The sequence below is a fragment of the Rhineura floridana genome, chromosome 2 (assembly GCF_030035675.1).
Source record: "Rhineura floridana isolate rRhiFlo1 chromosome 2, rRhiFlo1.hap2, whole genome shotgun sequence".
NCBI classification, from domain to species: domain Eukaryota; kingdom Metazoa; phylum Chordata; class Lepidosauria; order Squamata; family Rhineuridae; genus Rhineura; species Rhineura floridana.
This window is the reverse complement of record NC_084481.1, coordinates 210357637-210376430: the sequence shown is the minus strand read 5'-3', so window position 1 is coordinate 210376430 and position 18794 is coordinate 210357637.

The window sequence follows — 18794 nt, the reverse complement described above, 5'->3', positions numbered from 1 at the left end:
AAATATTGGGATTGTTCTCTTTCTAGAGTCCAGATCCAATTGCTTCAGGCTCAGATTTTATGTTTGTTTTAATCAGCTTTGTTCTTTTGTCCAGGATCTCTCTGCAAAGACTACTAGTGCGTATGATTGATGGAAAAATGCATATGGAACACATCAATAAAACTAAGGAAAACCCCTGAAAGACTGAATGAGTGATGAGCCTAGAGATAAATCAGGGAAATAAAAACAGACTGGTTTCCTTAAATGCAGTTCAGGGGTTTGCTCAGAGGTGTTGCTTAACGAGAGAGAACTCCATTGTGTACAGGATACTGATGCCTTTGGATCATAGCCATGGTCTTTGGTGCAACTCTCATCTGGATTTTTGCAAAGTAGGGGCTCCACCCTAATGACTTGTTTCTTGAACATTCATCCTGATTGGCTTGTGCAAAGATTATGCAGAGGTTAGACTATATCCAGTCTTTACTGAGAATTTGTTCTAGATTTTTGTGGGGTGTTTATAGGACAATGAACATTCACCTTTATTTGCTTACATGATCATTATACATTTTCCCGTCAATCATCCATTGATCTCACACTCTTCAGTGCATTTCCTAATCACAAGAAGTGTTTTTAAAACTGGATTGTTGTGACAGAGCACTTTAATCTACTTTCTACTATACGCTTGAACCCTCCCACAAAATACTGACAGTCAGGCGGTGGCCAGGAGCCTGTGATCAAGGAACTTGCTGGTTATTTTGAATTACACCTCCCTTTTTTTCTTAGGTCCATGTTGCTAATGTAGTACTGTAAGTCCAATACAGGCAGCTGTGCACCACAATCCAGGGTTTGGCTATGCTTCCTTTTGAAGAGAGGTGAAATTGCACAATTGCAACAATGTACCTAAGTGCACAGGTAGAAATGGAATTGGATGGGGGTGGGGTGGGAAGAAACCTGATTCTGAAGGAAGGGCCATAGCTCAGTTTGCATGCAGAAGGCCCCAGGTTCAATCCCCAGCATCTCCAAGTACGGCTTGGAATGTACCCATTCTGGAATCCTGGAGAGTCAACATAGACATTACTGAGCTGGATGGACCAATGGTCTGATTCAGTATAAGGCAGCTTTTTATGTTCCTGTGGCAGAATATTGGCTTAGAAGTGGCATGCCTTAATCTCAAATTGTGGCCAGGACTGTGACAGAGGAGAAGGAGCTAGCCAGGTCTGGAGAGTCAGCAGCAGCTGTGGTGGTACTGAATCCAGGTCACTGAGCCTGAGCTCCACAGCCAGGAGCCCCTGGAGCCTGAAGACTCACAAATCAGGATCTCCAGGATCAGTTCCCTCTGAACTAGGTTCCCCCAAGAGACTGGGCCCCTCCGGACTGTGGGCTGCATGCTTCTCCATGCCTGTTCACCAATGGAGGTAATATACCAGAAAAAAAAATGGTGATGATATCTTTGAGTGCTTGGCTGCCGCTTGAGCATCATCCCTTTAAGACTCTCCACTTGTCAGCAAGGAGGCAGAGCTTGGAAGGACTGGTCAGGGCTGGGAGGATATAAAAGCTCTGAGTTTAGAGCTGAGGGTCCACTGGTCTTCAACAGGTGTGTTGCTGCAGCAACACTGCCACTGTACAAATATATGGTGTAAACTTTAAAAGTCAGTCCCTAAATGCGTGTTTGGGCAAAAGGTGTGTCCTTGGTCTGAAAAAAAAATGAGGACAATTGCATTAATTAGAACAGGTACTTAGCTCTTAGTGACCTCTCCAGGGTGCTGAAAGCCCTGCATCTGACCACCCATCTTGCTCTCAGACTGTATTCTGCTTGCCTGTATGCTTCCTGTGTCATTTGTGCTCCTTGCCTGCTGCGATACTGACTGGACTGCCTGCCCAGTAGGTTCCTCCTCTCTCTCTCAGCTTACTGGACTTGCTTCCTCCGGTTCGTCCATGGGCTCTGCCTTCCCTGGACAGGACAAGATGCTCTCCAATGTGAAACTGGAATTGCACCAATTATGCCAAGATCATGTTCCTTTTCAAAAGCTTTGCATGATGTAATGATGGAATTTGGATGAAAAGTCTTCCTGACATGAAGGCCAGGAAAACAGCCATTGCAAACATGCCTCCTAAGTTCCTGTTTGCAAGTGGATTTCTAGGATTGGATGATTAACAGCTGCTTGGAGGTGATGAAATAAAGAGTATGCGCAACTTTGAAAAGTGACAATGAACTTGCAAAGATCCTCGTATTGCCAGTGGGTAAATGAAGGGGCTAATTGATACCCATGCTACAAATGCTGCCGGGAATCTTCTGAAAGCAGAGGTAGCACTCTACAGTCTTTATGCAGGGCTGTGTAACTCACAGAGCCATTTGCTGTTTACACAATTCAGTAGCAATTACTGGGGAATTTGTTATTGCCACAGCTCATTTGCAGTGCTTACACGATTCCATTCCTGGGCTTAAGCTGGGAGGGAATTGTTTGGTATGGAACAGTGCTAACAGGTCTGGCCAGTGATGTAAAATTGTTTTAAATTGGTGGGTTCTTTCTACACGTCCTGCCAGAAAATACTTTTTTGGGGGAGGATTGCAAGTGACCTCTTGTTCACTGTGTTGTATAAGCAACATTTGGTTTCGAAGGAATTAAAGGAGTCCTTTGTGTATCTTCAGCGTTGGTTTCTCCAACACAAATACTGCTTGAAAGGCAGAAAGTGAGCCCTTGTCCCAAGAGCATCTCCTTCAAATGTCCCTTGCAATGAGAGTTGTCCTAGATTTAGGAAATCACCATGCTTAAAAGACCTTCCCCAGATATTATATCACTATGCACTTTTGGATCTCTCCTGAATCAGAATAAGGCCAGGACTGTGGAAGGCAGCAATGAGAGTACTAGAAAAGGTCTTCAAATGCAAAGATGTATCACTGAACGCTAAAGTCAGGATCATTCAGACCACGGTATTCCTGATCTCTATGTATGGATGTGAAAGTTGGACAGTGAAAAAAGCAGTTAAGAGAAAAATCAGCTCATTTGAAATGTGGTGTTGGAGCTTTGCGCATACCGTGGACTGTGAAAAAGACAAATAATTGGGTGCTAGAACAAATTAAACCAGAACTCACACTAGAAGCTAAAATGATGAAACTGACATTATCATACTATGGACACATAATGAGAAGACATGATTCCACTAGAAAAGACAATAATGCTGGGAAAAACAGAAGGGAGTAGAAAATGAGGAAGGCCAAACAAGAGATGGATTGACTCCATAAAGGAAGCTACAGACCTGAACTTACAAGACCTGAACAGGGTGGTTTATAACAGATGCTACTGGAGGTTGCTAATTCATAGGGTCGCCATAAGTCGTAATCAACTTGAGGGCGCACACATGCGCGCGCGCACACACACACACACAGCTCAGTGGTAGAACATCTGCTTTGCATGCAGAAGGTCCCTGGTTCAATCCTTGGTATTCCCAGATAGGTCTGGAAAGGCACCCTGTCTCTGAAACCTTGGAGAGCTGCTGCCAGTCAGTGTTGACAGTACTGAGCTAGATGGAGCAATGGTCTGATTTGCTATAAGGCAGCTTCCTATGTACCCATGTGCCTAATGTGAATTTTCAAAAAGATGAATTATGTCACAGCTGTCTTTAGCTAGTTTCATTAAAATCATTAAAACAAAAAAGTTTTAAAAACATTTTTAAAAGCTTTTAAGACATCTGTTTTTTTAAAAAAAGGTTTAAAAACGTATTAAAAAGCAATTCCAACACGGGCACAGACTTGCAAAGAGCAATCTCATTCCTCCTGATTGCCTGTTCTTATGTAACCCAAACGGCACTGTGCATGTCCAAGATGGAGGTATCAACGGGCTTTTAAAAAAGCAGAAAATCTTTTAAGGGAAAACCCTTGGAGAGGAGCATCCCTCCTAAGAGTCCCATCAGAACTGAGTGTGTTCTGTGGGCAGGGAATGCTGATTGACAGTTGGAGTGTGGTGGGGGAGGGAAAAATGTAGGGGAGGGAATCGTGGAAGGGGGCGTGGCTGAACAGGGGCATTTCACACCACAACTTTTTATTTTGTTTTTGCAGGTTCCGGTTGTTGCAATATATTTTGCATCTTGCCTTCCTACCCCCTGTATGGAGTCTAGTTAGTGTCTCAGCTAGTTTAAATAGTGACACCTAGTGGCAAAACAGTGGATAAGAGAAAAATCAACTCATTTGAAATGTGGTGTTGGAGGAGAGTTTGCGGGTACCATGGACTGCGAAAAAAGACAAATAATTGGGTGTTAGAACAAACTAAAGCAGAACTATCACTGGAAGCTAAAATGATGAAACTGTGGTTATCATACTTTGGACACATAATGAGAAGACATGATTCCCTAGAAACAACAATAATGCTGGGGAAAACAGAAGGGAGTTGAAAAAGAGGAAGGCCAAACGAGTGATGGATTGATTCCATAAAGGAAGCCACAGACCTGCACTTACAAGATCTGAGCAGGGTGGTTCATGAAAGATGCTCTTGGAGGTCACTGATTCATAGGGTCGCCATAAGTCGTAATCAACTTGAAGGCACATAACAACAACAAGTGGCAAAACATGCCCTATCTCATACCAGTGGGAAACTAAAGAACAAAAAGGAGTTTCCAGCAGTGGAGGCTGTTCCATTAGGAGAAGTGGGGCACTGTCCCACCAACCTCAGCCTGCCCTCTGCCAGACCCCCCTTTCCTGCCTTCCTATTTACACCGTCTGTAAGTTGCTTTATCCTCCTCCTCATTCTCAGTGTTGCCCTTGTAGAAATTCAGCAGGGAAGAGAATGGGGACAAAACTAGAATTAGCTGGCTCCGCCTGTCATTGGCTCTGGGTCTGCTTACTGCTTGGGCTCCCTCCCTTCCCTTCCCACTGGGCACCAGTCACCACTGAATTCCAGAACTGTCATCCCTGAGACAAAGATCTCCAGCCCCATTGCAAAACTAGATTTAAAAAATGCAAAAAAGAATGCGACAGAAATCAAAGCGGCTCCCTTGAACTTGGCATGTGCCTTTAAAAAAAGAAGACGGCAGATATCTGGTTGGAACACACAGCAAACTGCAGCTGGCAATGCATCTCTCATGCGTAATTTTTCTGCTTCAGTTCTGGCATCAGAATACAGAAGTGAGCAGCAGATGTTTGGTATACAGAACAAGCTGCAAATTAAACCTAACTAGACTTTTACCAACACGCCCCCTCCACACACACAAATCAGAATGAAATAGGCTTGTGTTACCTTGACATTGATTATGTCTATGGAGTGTTATTTAAATGAGCAGCTCTATACCTCCAAGACAGCTAGTACTGCTCAAGTAACAATAAACTGAAATGGAACAAAAACCAACAATTGACAAACCAAATAAATTCAATATGACAAAAGAAATAATCTGGATGTAAACACAAAAGTACAAAGCAAAAAAGGAAAGAAGGCCAACAGACCACAGAGCTCCAAGTGCTTGTCTTGCTGCACTCCAAGGAGACTCGGCTGCCTGCCTTAAACATAGTTCAGAGGGGAGGGATCTTCCCACCAGGCTAGATGACTTAACAGCTGGCTCCCTCTTCTTTCTTCCAGAGGAGACCAATAGCTATAGAAACTGACATACAAATGGTAACCAGAAAGCATGGAAAAGATACTAGACTTGATGGACTTTGGGGTTTTTTTTCCAGGCAAGGCTTTCATATTCTTTGTAAAGGGCATTTTAAGGACATCATTATATATCTTCGATTGCTAAAGATGGTCCAATTGCTGAACTTGGTTTACTGCAATTGGAAGATGAACTTCTAGAGGTAAATGGTATTCAACTCTATGGAAAATCCCGTCGTGAAGCAGTTTCTTTTCTGAAGGAAGTACCACCTCCATTTACCCTGGTTTGTTGTCGCCACCTGTTTGATGATGGCACAGAATCCTTTGTGGATGAGCCCACAGCTATCATTGCTTGCTCTCCCAGAACCAAAGGTGAAACCTAAAGATTTTGACCCAGAGGAAAAAGAAGAAGAGGAAGAGGAAGATGTGGAGCTAGAACTGTGGTCTTCTGAAGTCAAAGTTGTTACACTTGTAAAAGACACTAAATGGGCTTAGGATTCAGCATTTTGGACTACCGGGCATGAGGCAGCAGCATGCCACCTGGGGAGTCGGACATCCTCCCTGCAGCCCGGGCAGGTGGACCAGCTCACCACCAACATGGGCCGCGTGGAGGTGTAGAGGGACAACTTGGCCGACGACATTATGCGCTTCCAAGAAAAGAAGGAATGTCTCTCCTAAGACCACATCTGCTGTGGTAACCATGTGCATCATTTGAAAACAAAGAAAACATTGTTTTTGTTGCAATTCTTTTTTTACTTTGTTCTTGTATTTGCATTAATCTTGTTGCATTGTATTTTTACTGTATATTTTTTACTGGTTATTTCTTACATAATTTCTTTTTGGTAATCTGTTTTAATATGTTGTTCACTACTTTGGGGACCTTTTGGCCAAAAAGTGGTATATAAATAAACTATAAACTAAACTAAAACTAAACTAAAGAAGAAATTGGGACGTTCAAATAAAAGGTATCCTATTTGTATCGAAAGGTAGCACAACACACCCTTCCCTAACCTGGTGTCCTCCAGATGTTTTGGACTACAGCATCCATGAGCCAGTATGGCTAATGGTCAGGCATGATTTAGGAGGGCCTTAGCTCAGTGGCAGAGCATCTGCATTGCATGCAGAAAGTTCCAGGTTCAATTCCTGGCATCTCCAGGTTGGGCCGGGAGAAACTCCTGCCTGAAATCCGGTAGAACTTCTGCCAATCGGTGTAAGTGGTACTGATCTGGATGGACCAATGGTCTGACTCAGTATAAGGCAGCTTCGTATGTTCCCTATGATGGGAGCTGTAGGCCAAACCATCTGGAGGGCACCAGACTGGACAAAGATGTTTGAATGGTAAGGCACACATTGTTTTCCCCCCAAAATGGGCTAACTTTGTTCTGTTGAGAAGCAGTCTGGTGTAACATTGGAAGGGTGTTGTCTTAATCCTGTTCTCAAATGACCCTATAACTCATTATAAAAGGAGGCCATATACCAGTCTTCCCCAATGTGGTGCCTTCTAGAGTTTTGGACAATAATTCCCATCAGCCCCAGCCAGCATGGCCAATAAGCAGAGATGATGGGAGTTGTAGTCCAAAACACCTGGAAGTCACCAGGCTGGGCAAAGACTGCCAAAGACAGATTTGTACCCACATATCCGTCTATTCTTCACTGATTTCTCCATGCTGAGGGGGCGCTAGTGGGATTCCTTTTTCCCATCTGAGCGGCACCGACAAACAGAATTTGAACAACAGCATTTAACTTCACTGCCATGTAAAGCAGCTTAAGAAGGGAGCTATTCCAGCATTTATGTGGTTTGGCAGAGCCAAAGCCAGTCCTTCTGTGAGAATCCTCACAGAAAATTGCTCTTAGGTGGGTCAGTTGTATTCTTATGTAATGAGAAAAACTCTTTCAACACTAACAACAGATTGTGGGTGCATTGCTTAGCGAACCCTGTTAGGTTGGCTAAAAACAGCTCCAGGCATTATTATTTATTTACTGTTACATTAACCAGCTCCCCCTTAATGACGGTTCTTTGGACAATGACCTATTGCAAAAGATTAAATCCAGTAAAATGCCCATCGTTAAGATGAGTGTGGTATGAGTGGAGGGAGGAACTGCCTAAGGTTAGACCTCTGGGGCTACAGTACACTGTTCATGCTCTGTATGCAGACACATATTGCATCCCCTACAGGAACCTCTAACTGTGCCTGGAGTATCCTATGTCAGGGCTAGAGATACCCTCACTGCAACAATGACTCCAATCACATGTGCTTTACTTTCTCCTTTCTCAAAGGACACTAGCTGAGATGGCTCTGCCCTGCCTCCACAGTTGGTCACAGTATGCTTCTGAATACCAATTCCTGGAAGACAGTAAACTAGGGTTGCTGCTGGTGTACTGTCCACTTTGCTGCCCGGCAGCTTCTCTGAGCGGTTTGGCGGAGGCTGTCTCAGCTGTGGTATTGGAGGAGCCCAGAATGATAGTCCTGGGTAATTTCAAAGTCCATTCTGAGGCTACCTCTAGTGTTCCGGCTCGGGACTTCATGGCCTTCATGACGACCGTGGGGCTGTCTCAAGTTGTCACTGGCCTGATGCATAGGGCAGGACACTCCCTCGACTTGGTTTTTGCTCTAAGGGCAATGAAACAGGCTGGACAATGGCTAGAACGGAAGTGGTGAAAGAAGTGCTGTGAAGCTGATTGGGCACATGTAAAACAACATAACTGCACTTACTGTGCAGTGGTGAGGGTGGCGAAGAAGGCCCACTTCTCTGCCACCATCAAATCCACAAGTAGCCATCCAGTGGAACTTTTCGATATTGTCAGGGGTCTGTTGACTTCAGCTCCAGGAAATGGAGTTTTAGACCCTTTGGAGGCCCACTGTGAATTGTTTGCAAGGCACTTTGAGGGTAAAGTTGCTCGCCTCTGTAGCGATCTTGATGCCCCATTCACATCTACTGTAGTCCCCAGTGAGGTGTCCCGTGCAACGTCTGCTGTAATTTCTTGGGAAAGGTTTCAGTTGATGTGGTCTGATCACGTGGACAAGGTGCTTACGACGACGCAACCCTTGCCCTTCTTGGCTTATTAAAGCTTTCCGAGGGGGGTTGACTGAGTGGATCCAGGGTGTGGTCAATGCATTGTTGTAGGAGGAAGTGTTTCCAGACACCCTGAAAAAGGTGGTGATCCGACTGCTCCTGAAAAAGCCCACTCTGGACCCATTGGTTTGCAACAACTACCGACTGGTCGCAAATACCCCCTTCTTAGGGAAGGTGATTGAGAGAGTTGTGGCGCAACAATTGCAAGTGCTCTCGAAACAGATTATCTTGACCCATTCCAAACTGGGTTCAGGCCCGGTTATGGGACTGAATCAGCCTTTGTTGCCTTGATGGATGACCTTTATTGGGAGAAGGGCAGGGGGAGTCTGACCCTGTTATTCTTATTTGACCTCTTGGCAGCTTTTCATACCATTGACCATGGTATCCTTCTGAGCTGTCTTGGTGAGATTGGTATTGGAGGCACTGTTTTGCAGTGGTTCCGATCCTATTTCCAGGATCATTTTTGAGAGAATAGCATTGGGTGATTGTCTTGCGGCCCCTTATATACCCAGCAGATCACTATGCTGTGCAGGTGAGGGCCTCCTGCAGATACCATCTTATCAGGAGGTCCATTCTGCTCAACATAGGAAACAGATCTTTAGTGTAGTGGCGCCTACCCTTTGGAATTCCCTCCCCTTAAATATTAGACAGGCACCATCTCTGTTATCTTTGCGGCACCTACTGAAGACCTTCCTCTTTCAACAAGCCTGTAAGTTGAGACCTTATCCCAGTCTGTGTCTGTGTTGGAATTGCTTTTTAATATGCTTTTAAACCTTCTTCTTCTTTTTTAAAGATGTTTTAAAACCTTTTTAAAAAATGTTTTTAAATATGTTTTATTTTAATGTATTTTAAAGTCTGTTTTTATGAGGTTTTTAAGTGTTTTTAGTGGTTTTGTTTGCCGCCCTGGGCTTCTACTGGGAGGAAGGATGGGATATAATTCAAATAATTCAAATAATAATAATAATAATAATAATAATAATAATAATAATAATAATAATAATATACAGACCTTTGGTTTGATCCAGCAAGCCAATTCTTTTGGCTGACAATGTTGCAAGCCTACTGCAAATTATGATGATGAACTGGAATCATTTCCTCCACTAAGATTCCAAGAGACACATCACTTAATGTTTACCACAACAGGAGCATTTGAGCATGCTGGCTTTCAAGGCAAGATTTCAGTCAGGATTTCTCCGGAGCCCATATGTGCAAAGCAACCCTGTCATCAGATTTAAGAGTTACAGGAGCAGCAGCAGCACCGTTTATGGATTAAGAACAGTGAGCCAGAACAGAGCCTCAAGGCAAAATGCCTCCTGTCTGAACCACAGCACGGATCTGTCATCTGGGAGCACTGGAAATCCAAGAGTGCAATGCGTGGGATGTGCCTGTAATAGACAATTGACAGCTGCTGTGCAGATAAAACTGGAGAAGTCTAACATTAAATCTGCTAGCCAAATACACTGTAATGAGTTAGATCTCATCTTCAAATGCAGAACAATCATGTGGCATAGACAGAGGGCTCATCCACACTGCAATTTAATGTGGGTTTGAAGCTGCTTGTGTCTCTGTATTGTTGTTTTCTGCTGTGTCCACACAATATCCTCCTCATCCAAGTGGTAGCTTACTTGGTTTCTGCCAGCTAAATTCAGTTTTTCTTATCTGTGGATAATCCGATAAGGAAAGGAAAAATTCAATATAAAATCACATTACCCGGCTGTAGATGCAATGAAGCACATTGTGTGGGTGAGCTTTTTTTCGTGTGGTGACATTTCATTGGGTGCCATCTCTCACCACACCTCATATTTCAATTCCCTCACCTCCATCAGCCCAAAAGAAACAGCTGGCCCTTTTCTACCAATGGTTGCAGAAGACAGTTCAATGTTTTTATTTTTGATGCAGCTCTTTTGCAGAACTGCTCGTGCACAAAACAGCTGTATTAAAAATAGAAAAAATAAAATTTGCCCTTGCAGATACAGGAACTGGCAAAGGGAAATGAAAGGAAGTAGCAGTCTTTCCTGAGCAACTCCAAATCCTTACCTGGCTTGGAGTGACACGTGCGCGTGCACACACAAACATGCACGCACACACTATTTTATTGTAACATGGTCTATGTGGCGCTGCCCTTGAAGAATATTCAGAAACTGGTCCAAAGAGCTGGTCCAAAGAGCTGCGGCCAGATTGTTAACTGGCGCTGATTACAGGGAGCATACGACTCACTTGTTACAACAGGTCCACTGGCTACCCGTTTGTTTCCGAGCACAATTCAAAGTGTTGGCTATGACCTATAAAGCTCTATACAGCTTGGGGTCAGGCTATCTAAGGAACCATAGCTTCCCATATGAGCCTCTTTGAGCTCTAAGATCTTGGGGGGAGGCACTTCTCTCATTCCTGCCACCCTCACAGGTGCATCTCAAGGCTCTGGAACTCCCTTTCTAGGGAGGTTAGACCGGTTTCCTCCTTGTGGTCCTTCCACCAGCAGATGAAAACCTTTCTATTTCGCCAGGATTTTGGGAAGTGATCTATTGACCTGTATCTTTGGCTTTTTTGATGGATATGTTTTAAATGGTTTTAATTTTATGGATAGTTTAATTACATTTGAACAATAATGTTTTGTAGTTTTTATGTATGTTTTTATCTGTATTTGTTTTCATTTTTATAAACCACCTTGAGTCCCAGATTTGGGGAAAAAGCAGAATATAAATTTGGTATATTAGAAAACTAGTATTTCAACCTTTTAAAAAAAAATCAAAGAAAACTGTATTGCTAACCAAATACTAACTAAAAACTGAAACAGATTCAGCAACAAGGATGATCAGGGGACTGGAAACAAAACCCTATGAGAGGAAGCCATTTCAACTGAACATCAGGAAAAACATCCTGTTATTGCAGCAATGGAACCAATTACCTAGGAAGGTGGTGGGCTCTCCAACACTGGAGGCTTTCAAAAGGCCGCTGGACAGCCACCTGTTGGGAATTCTTTAAGTTGGATTCCTGTACGGAGCAAAGGGTTGGATGTGATGGTCTTATAGGCCCCTTCCAACTCTATTATTCTATCATTCTACTTCCAGGAATGCCCTCAGTGGACCTCAGGTTTACAGATCTTATGGTGGGTGGGCTACTACTAATTGAGGAGAGGGGACAACATACAGTGTGAATGCATCCCATCAAGCACTGCCTACTTGTATGGATTGGAAACACAGATAGATTTCACAGGCATAAAATCAGAAGCACTCATGAGTGGACGAAGATGCACAGGCGTACACATGAAAATAGCAACCCACATATGTATGAATGCCCTAGTGTGGATGCAGCCAGAGTCCTGGGATCGTAGCATTTCATACTGCAGGTGAAGAACAGCATGTCTGAATACTATCCCCAACTTCATAATCATCCTGCCCATCCAAAGGCCACCATGTCAGGGAGAATGTTCCAGACAACTCCAGCTTTCTCTCCAACTTGGTAGTTTCCTGACCACAGTGAATTTTCTTGTTAATACTGGCGAGTCTACAGACATGTAATTCAAATGATAGTTCCCAGGAAACTCTAAATTACATGATTTGTCTTTCATGTAGATACCAGCTCTTAAGTGTTAGAAGGTATCAAGTGCCATTTTGTCCAAGAACCATTTCATACCTTATGGTAAGCAATGCTGTCAAAGTTCAGAAAAATCAAATATGAAGTGTGAATTTACCCAACTTGCAATACGTGCATGTATTTGAGGTGAGCTCTCTTGCCCCTGGAAATGGTTTTCAGCCCATAATTTATGCAAAGAATATTACACGCTAGTGTATATTTCTTTTCTGATATTTATCTCACCTTCCTTCTGTCATGAAACTCAAGTCAGTATATGCATTGTTCCCAGGTGGTCACCCATCCAGACTTACCACACCCAAACCTGCTTATCTTCAGCAACATGGCAGCTTCATGCTCTTTCAAACCATGCCCTGTGAATTATATATTTTGCCCCTGTGCAGTACAATCTGCATTCCTCAGACCAGATGCTCAAAAAGCTGGCTGCTGTGTTAGCAGTTGGCAACATAATTTGCAGAATACCCTTGCTCCTGTGTGGGCAATATGCTGTTGGGGAGACCATAGCTCTGCGGTAGAGAACATACTTTGCAGGCCAAAGATCTCAGGTTCAATCCCTGGCATCTCTTGGTAGGGCTGGAAAAGAACCTGTCTGAAACCCTTTCGAATTGCTGCCAGTGTAGACCAGTCTTCTTCACTCTGGTGCCCTTAGTAAGTTTTGGACAACTTCCATTATCCCCTGACAAGACCCAATGGTTAAGGATGATGGGAAGTGTAGTCTAAAACATCAGGAGGTTACTAGGTTTGCAGCAGGGGTGTAGTCATTTGGAGTCTCAGGGGTGTTAGACCCCTCACTTTTTTGGAAGCAGGGTCCCAGCTAGGTCCCTATGTCTCCAGCATCCTACAAGCCAATCAGCATGAAAGTGGAATGTGTTGGCCACTGAGAAGAATCTTCTAATGTGCTTCATTGTCCTTTCAAGCTGATTGGAGTCAATCAGAGTGAAAGGAAGTAAAGACGACTCTTCTCAGTAACTAACATACCACCATTTCATGCTGATTGGCTCCTAGGGATGTCTGTTGTTGTGGGAGAAGGCACATGGAGGAAGGAAGGAGTGTGGAGATGATGATGGAGAGCAAGTGAGTGAGGGGGTGTGGTGTGACTATCATGAAGTGACTCTGCACATCCGAATTTGCCACTGCAGTACTGGTTGGGAGAGGTGTAGACATTACTGAGCTAGATGGACCAAGGTTTTGACTACTGAATATAAGACAGCTTCTTGTGTCTCTTGATCATTTTGATTGCCGTTCATGCTCCACCTCCAGCTCTATGATACCCCTTTTAAGATGCGACAACCAGAACACAATTGTTTCAAATGTGGACATACCACAGGATCTTTTTAAAGGCATTATGAAATTCCTTTTCCGCAGCTTCTGCATACCAATTTCACAGTTACCCATCACAACCTCAAGCTCTCTTTTCTGGGTAGTCTCTGCCAGGTCTGATGAATGCCACCCATGGGATTCTTCCTTTTGCTCCAATGCACATCATTTTACCTTGAACTTCATATGCCATTCTGTTGCCCATCATGCAGCTTAAAGAGGTATTTTTAACAAACACTTTGGTTTTTAAGAAAGAGGTGGACTTCTCTGAAGGCAGTTGGTTCTTACTCTTTTACACTCTGAAAGTACATATTTTCATAGTTTTTGTAAAAGGGAAGTGTGCTTCCAAATTTCTTGGAGGACAAGGGAAGAACTGCTTAGTAACTGCTTAGATTTGTAAACTGCTTAGAGGTTTTCTGTTGAGCAAGTGATATATAAATACATTTTGGTAGAATAAAGAAACAGAAATTATAGGAAAGGAATTAAAAGGTCACCATTTGCAAACATTGATAACTTTAATATCTTTTTTTTAAAAAAAATCACAAATATAACTGTACTTTAACAAAGGCATTCTCACCCATCCCATTAATAATAACAACATTTATAGTGAGGCCCGTAAACAACAAGGAGCATTGTAAGTAGTGAAAAAGTATACATTTGGCTAGTTTAAACCAGTTCATGACTAATACAAGATGTTATGCAAATCCCGGGTACAACACAAAAGCTTTTTCAATATTTTGCCCTCTGTGCAGAAACCCCAGCTATCAAGAACAATTCATTACAAGAATAAAAGTTTCTGTAGAACAATTTGTACAAGATAAAATTTTTACAACTATAGACCTTTCCAAAGAAAGTATAAAGGGACAGCGTATCAAAGAGGAAGAATACAAAGAATGATTCTATCACAAGACTCGGGATAGAAGAGTCTAGCTGGTTATTTCAAATCAATCAGTAAACTCCACCCATCCTCATTTTTGAGATTCCTGCCCATGCGCCTTTCCTGTGTCTGCCTAGTTTTCAATTCTTTTCAGAGCCCCCTTGTTCCTCATTCTCCCGAGCCACTCATAAGAGACCAGTTGGATCAGGCCAAAGGCTTATCTAGTCCAGCATTGTTCCCACAGGGGCCAAACAGATGCCCACAAGCGGACATGAGCACAACAGTGCACTCTCTTTCCAATCTTCCTTTCCTATTTTGTCCAGGTTGCTGATTCCTCATTTCCTAGCCCCCTGATTCACCTGCCACTTTTTCTCCTAGGCCAAGGATGGGCATGCGGTCCTCCACATGTGGTTGGGCTATAGCTCCCATCATGCTTGGGTATTGACTATGCTGCTCCACACACTGCTCCTGTCTGGCCACCAGGTTTGAGGGGGCCCTCGGCAAAGTGGCAAGCCCCTTCTACATCAGAGGCTCCCCCAACAGGCTTACCCAACAACAGCAGCAATCCAATGCTGAAATGAGCAACAGTTAGCTAGATCTAGATAGATAGCCACCATTTGGATTTCTCACTCTGCCTTGAGCAGAGGCAGGGTGGGTGTTAATAGTATGCCCTCTTAGAGTGCTGGGTCGCTGCCTGAGCATGTCACATGCTGACACCATATCAGTTTGCCACTTTCTAGGTTCAAAGCATCTCAGCCAATGGCATCCAGGGACCTTTCTGCCTGCCTCAGTTGTATTAGGGTGCCACAACCAAGCATTGCCCGAGTCTTCATCTCAGCACACACTACAGTATCATATCACGATTCTTCTACGTTGTGGAATACCTATCATGTTAGACTACTTAAAAAAGGACATGCTTTGCATAATTATGACATTTCATGTGAAACCTCATATACATACTTTCAGCAGATTGCAAAAGAATAGTGAAAAAGAGAGCACATCAAAGAAGTATTGCAAAATAGTGAAAAAGGATTACGTTAACCCACCCGCCTACCACAGAACAACCCACGTGACAAATTTACATCAAAATTCTGCTTCGTGCCTTAATCCAGCACTTTGCACCAAGAGTGCGTCCCCTTAAGCAAGTTTTGGCTCTAAAGTGGCTGCCACGCCCCTAAGGGGAGAGTGCAAAAGAGACAAGCAGTTTGCTACACCACATACCAAACTTGTTCACAGCTGTCAAAATAAACGGTTCTCCTTTTATATCAATGACTTCAAAAGCAACCCCGGTTTTTAGCTTTTTGGAAGACATGAGAGCTCTTGCAGTTTTATAAAAGAGGCAAATTAATACTGCAATCCCCTCTGCACAAGCAGACTCCAGACTTGTGTGGTGTTAGAGTCCAAGTAGATACTAGTCACATTAATTACCAAACTCGCCACCCCCATTGGGTGGAGAGTCTCCCCACTGCTGGTAGCAGTTGCTGGGAACACCTGCAAATTTTGCACACAATGGGAGTGATCCCCGTGGTTCACCACATTACAACTGCTGTCCAGAAAAGCTGCTTGGGGAAGGCTCTTTCAAGGGTTTCCATTTGAAGACTCTGCCATGTAGACTAGCCCAAAGGAGATATAACAAATACTCAGGACAAAAAAAATGCTAGAATTGGAGAATGGAGGAACCACCATGAACTCTCACTGGAAGCAAGCCATCAGGTATCGACACAGCATACCACAAACTTTGACTTTTTACCTATAAACTTTGAATATTATGTGGAGGCAGCAAAAGGAGAGGATGCACAAATGATTTAACACAGCGTCTTTCCTTGCGATTGGGAAATATTTGCAGTTTAGGTATCTTCCAGTACACTAGAGAGGGATGGAATGAACTTTAATCTGGTTTGCGTCTGTTTCACATGTATTCGCCAATCTATTCCATCTTATTTCCATGGGTATGTTTAAAGGGGAAAAGAAATAGTTTACAACCTGCATGGTTTAACCTAGGGCGGAGAACCTTTTTCACCCCAAGAGCCATATTCCATTCTGGGCAAACTTCCACATGCCAGTGATGGGTGGGGCCAGAAGCAAAAGTGGGTGGAGCAAAAAATGTAAATTTTATCTTCGTAAAGTAGGCTATTTTCTATCTTCTCTATACAGGCAAGCAAAAGGCATTCTCAGAGGTCAGTGACACACCCCAGCCAAGTCAAGCAATGGTGTGGCCTGGGGAAGAGTTCTCTAGGTCAAGAGGCTTGGCAGGCCATTTCTGGTCCCTGGACCTGAGGTTCCATATAAATATTCTATACAATATTTTGGGTAATATTTTCTTTCCTTAAATCTAGGGATAGGAAACTTATGCGCCTCCAGATATTGTTGGACTACAGCTCCCATCATCCCTGACTGACCACCTGTATGGGGGAAAAAAAGGTTGCCTCCTTCAGAACAGCTAGTGCTATTACCCAGCAAGAGACATCATTTTCAGGGACATGGTGTGAAAAGAGAACTGTGTCACACATTAACAACTCTCAACTCACCTACAGGAAAATGTGGAGAAGTTATTAATATCTTGAATATCTCCACAATAGTGCAGAGGAAGCTTTCATAGGAGAGGAAAACAGAGGGAATAAATCACTGAACAAACATGGCGGCTTTCACTTGTTGCTGACCTATTTTTTCCAGACATTTTGAGGTTAGCACTTATGAGCAGAAAGTTATCAGCAAAAGACTGATATTGCCTGAATGATGCTAATTCATTTTTCATTCAAGTTAGTACTGAACATGCTTAATGTCCATATAAGAACACAAGAAGAGTTTGCTGGATCAGACCAATGGCCCATCTAGTCCAGCATGCTGTTCTCACAGCGGCCAACCAGATGCCCATGGGAAGCCTGCAAGCAAGACCTGAGTGCAACAACACTCTCCACACCAGTGATTCCCAGCAACTGGTATACAGAGGTACAGCATACTGTCTCTGACAGTGGAGGCAGAACATAGCCATCATGGTTAATAGCTATTGGGTTGCATCCACTGTTAGTCCTACACAGAGTAGCCCCACTGAAGTCAATAGGCATGACTAATTTAGGTCCATTAATTTCAGTGAGTCTATGCTAAGTAGAATTTAGTTGGATACAACTTATTGATGTCTTATCCTCTATGAATTTGTCTAATCCTTTTCTAAAGCCATCCAAGTAGGTGGCCATCACTACCACTTGTGGGAGCGAATTCCATCAAGTTCAGTAGATTATTAGTGACGTATTACTCTTAGCACAGGAGATGAGAATTAAAGTAGATTTTTTTATTGGGCTAACTTTGGTGGCACATAAAAGCCCTCTACAGGAGACAGTAAACATGTCATGGGGGCAGCAGGGAGGAGTGTCCCGGCTCTGCCAGCATTGCCATTTTCATTACCTTCCAACATATGCAAAGTGAAGGTGCATCTGTGCAGGCTTCCTCTGTGTTTTAGAACCCTGATGGTAAAGGAACATAGGAAGCTGCCTTATACTGAGTCAGACTATTGGTCCATCTAACTCAGTACAGCCTACACTGACTGGCAGTGCTCTCCACGGTTTCGGGCAGCAGTCTCTCTCGGCCCTACCTGGAGATGCCAGGGATTGAACTTGGGACCTTCTGCATGCAAGGCAGATGCTCTACCACTGAGCTGCAGCCCTTCCCTTCAGGCGATTAAAATGTTTAGCAAGGTAGGCATGCATACACATAGCAAGGTAGGTTGCAAGTCACTATTCCTGAGGAGTTACTTTCTATTCTGTGTAATAGAATCCTCTGTGAACAATTGCTTATTTCTACCCCAATCCAAGCTTGTCAAATGACCGATACTGTTTATCAGCTTTTCTACTTATTATCCTATCCATTTTGAAGGGAATTTACAGGACAACTTACTGAGCCGGTGTATTTGCCAACTGAGGGACAGTTCAATCAGGAAAGATCTGCTGAAGTTCTCCACACAATCATGATATGATGATAGATACATGAATGCATGGAAGTATATGTAAACTAGCCAATGGTGCAGTTTAATAATTTTAGATTATAAGACTTCATTGTCTTATGGCAGCCCTCCTGCTCATTCTGCTGAGTGGTGCCCTGGCAGTGGTATCATTAGGGTGGGACTTTTGGGGCCATGTCCAGGGCTCCGCTCAGTGGAATGAGCACGAGACGCCCAAACGCAGCAAGGCTGGCTAATCATTTTTTAAATCTAGGAAATTAATACACATTGCACATTACTGTCTAAAGAGCTCCCCACCACCACAGTGTATGACCATTAACTGCACCATTGGGCCCTAAATTTCACCCCCAAAGATCAGCAGGGGAGTGCAGATGTGAATCAACCCTGGGTAAAAGCCCAAGAAATTAAAGAGCAAAATGTG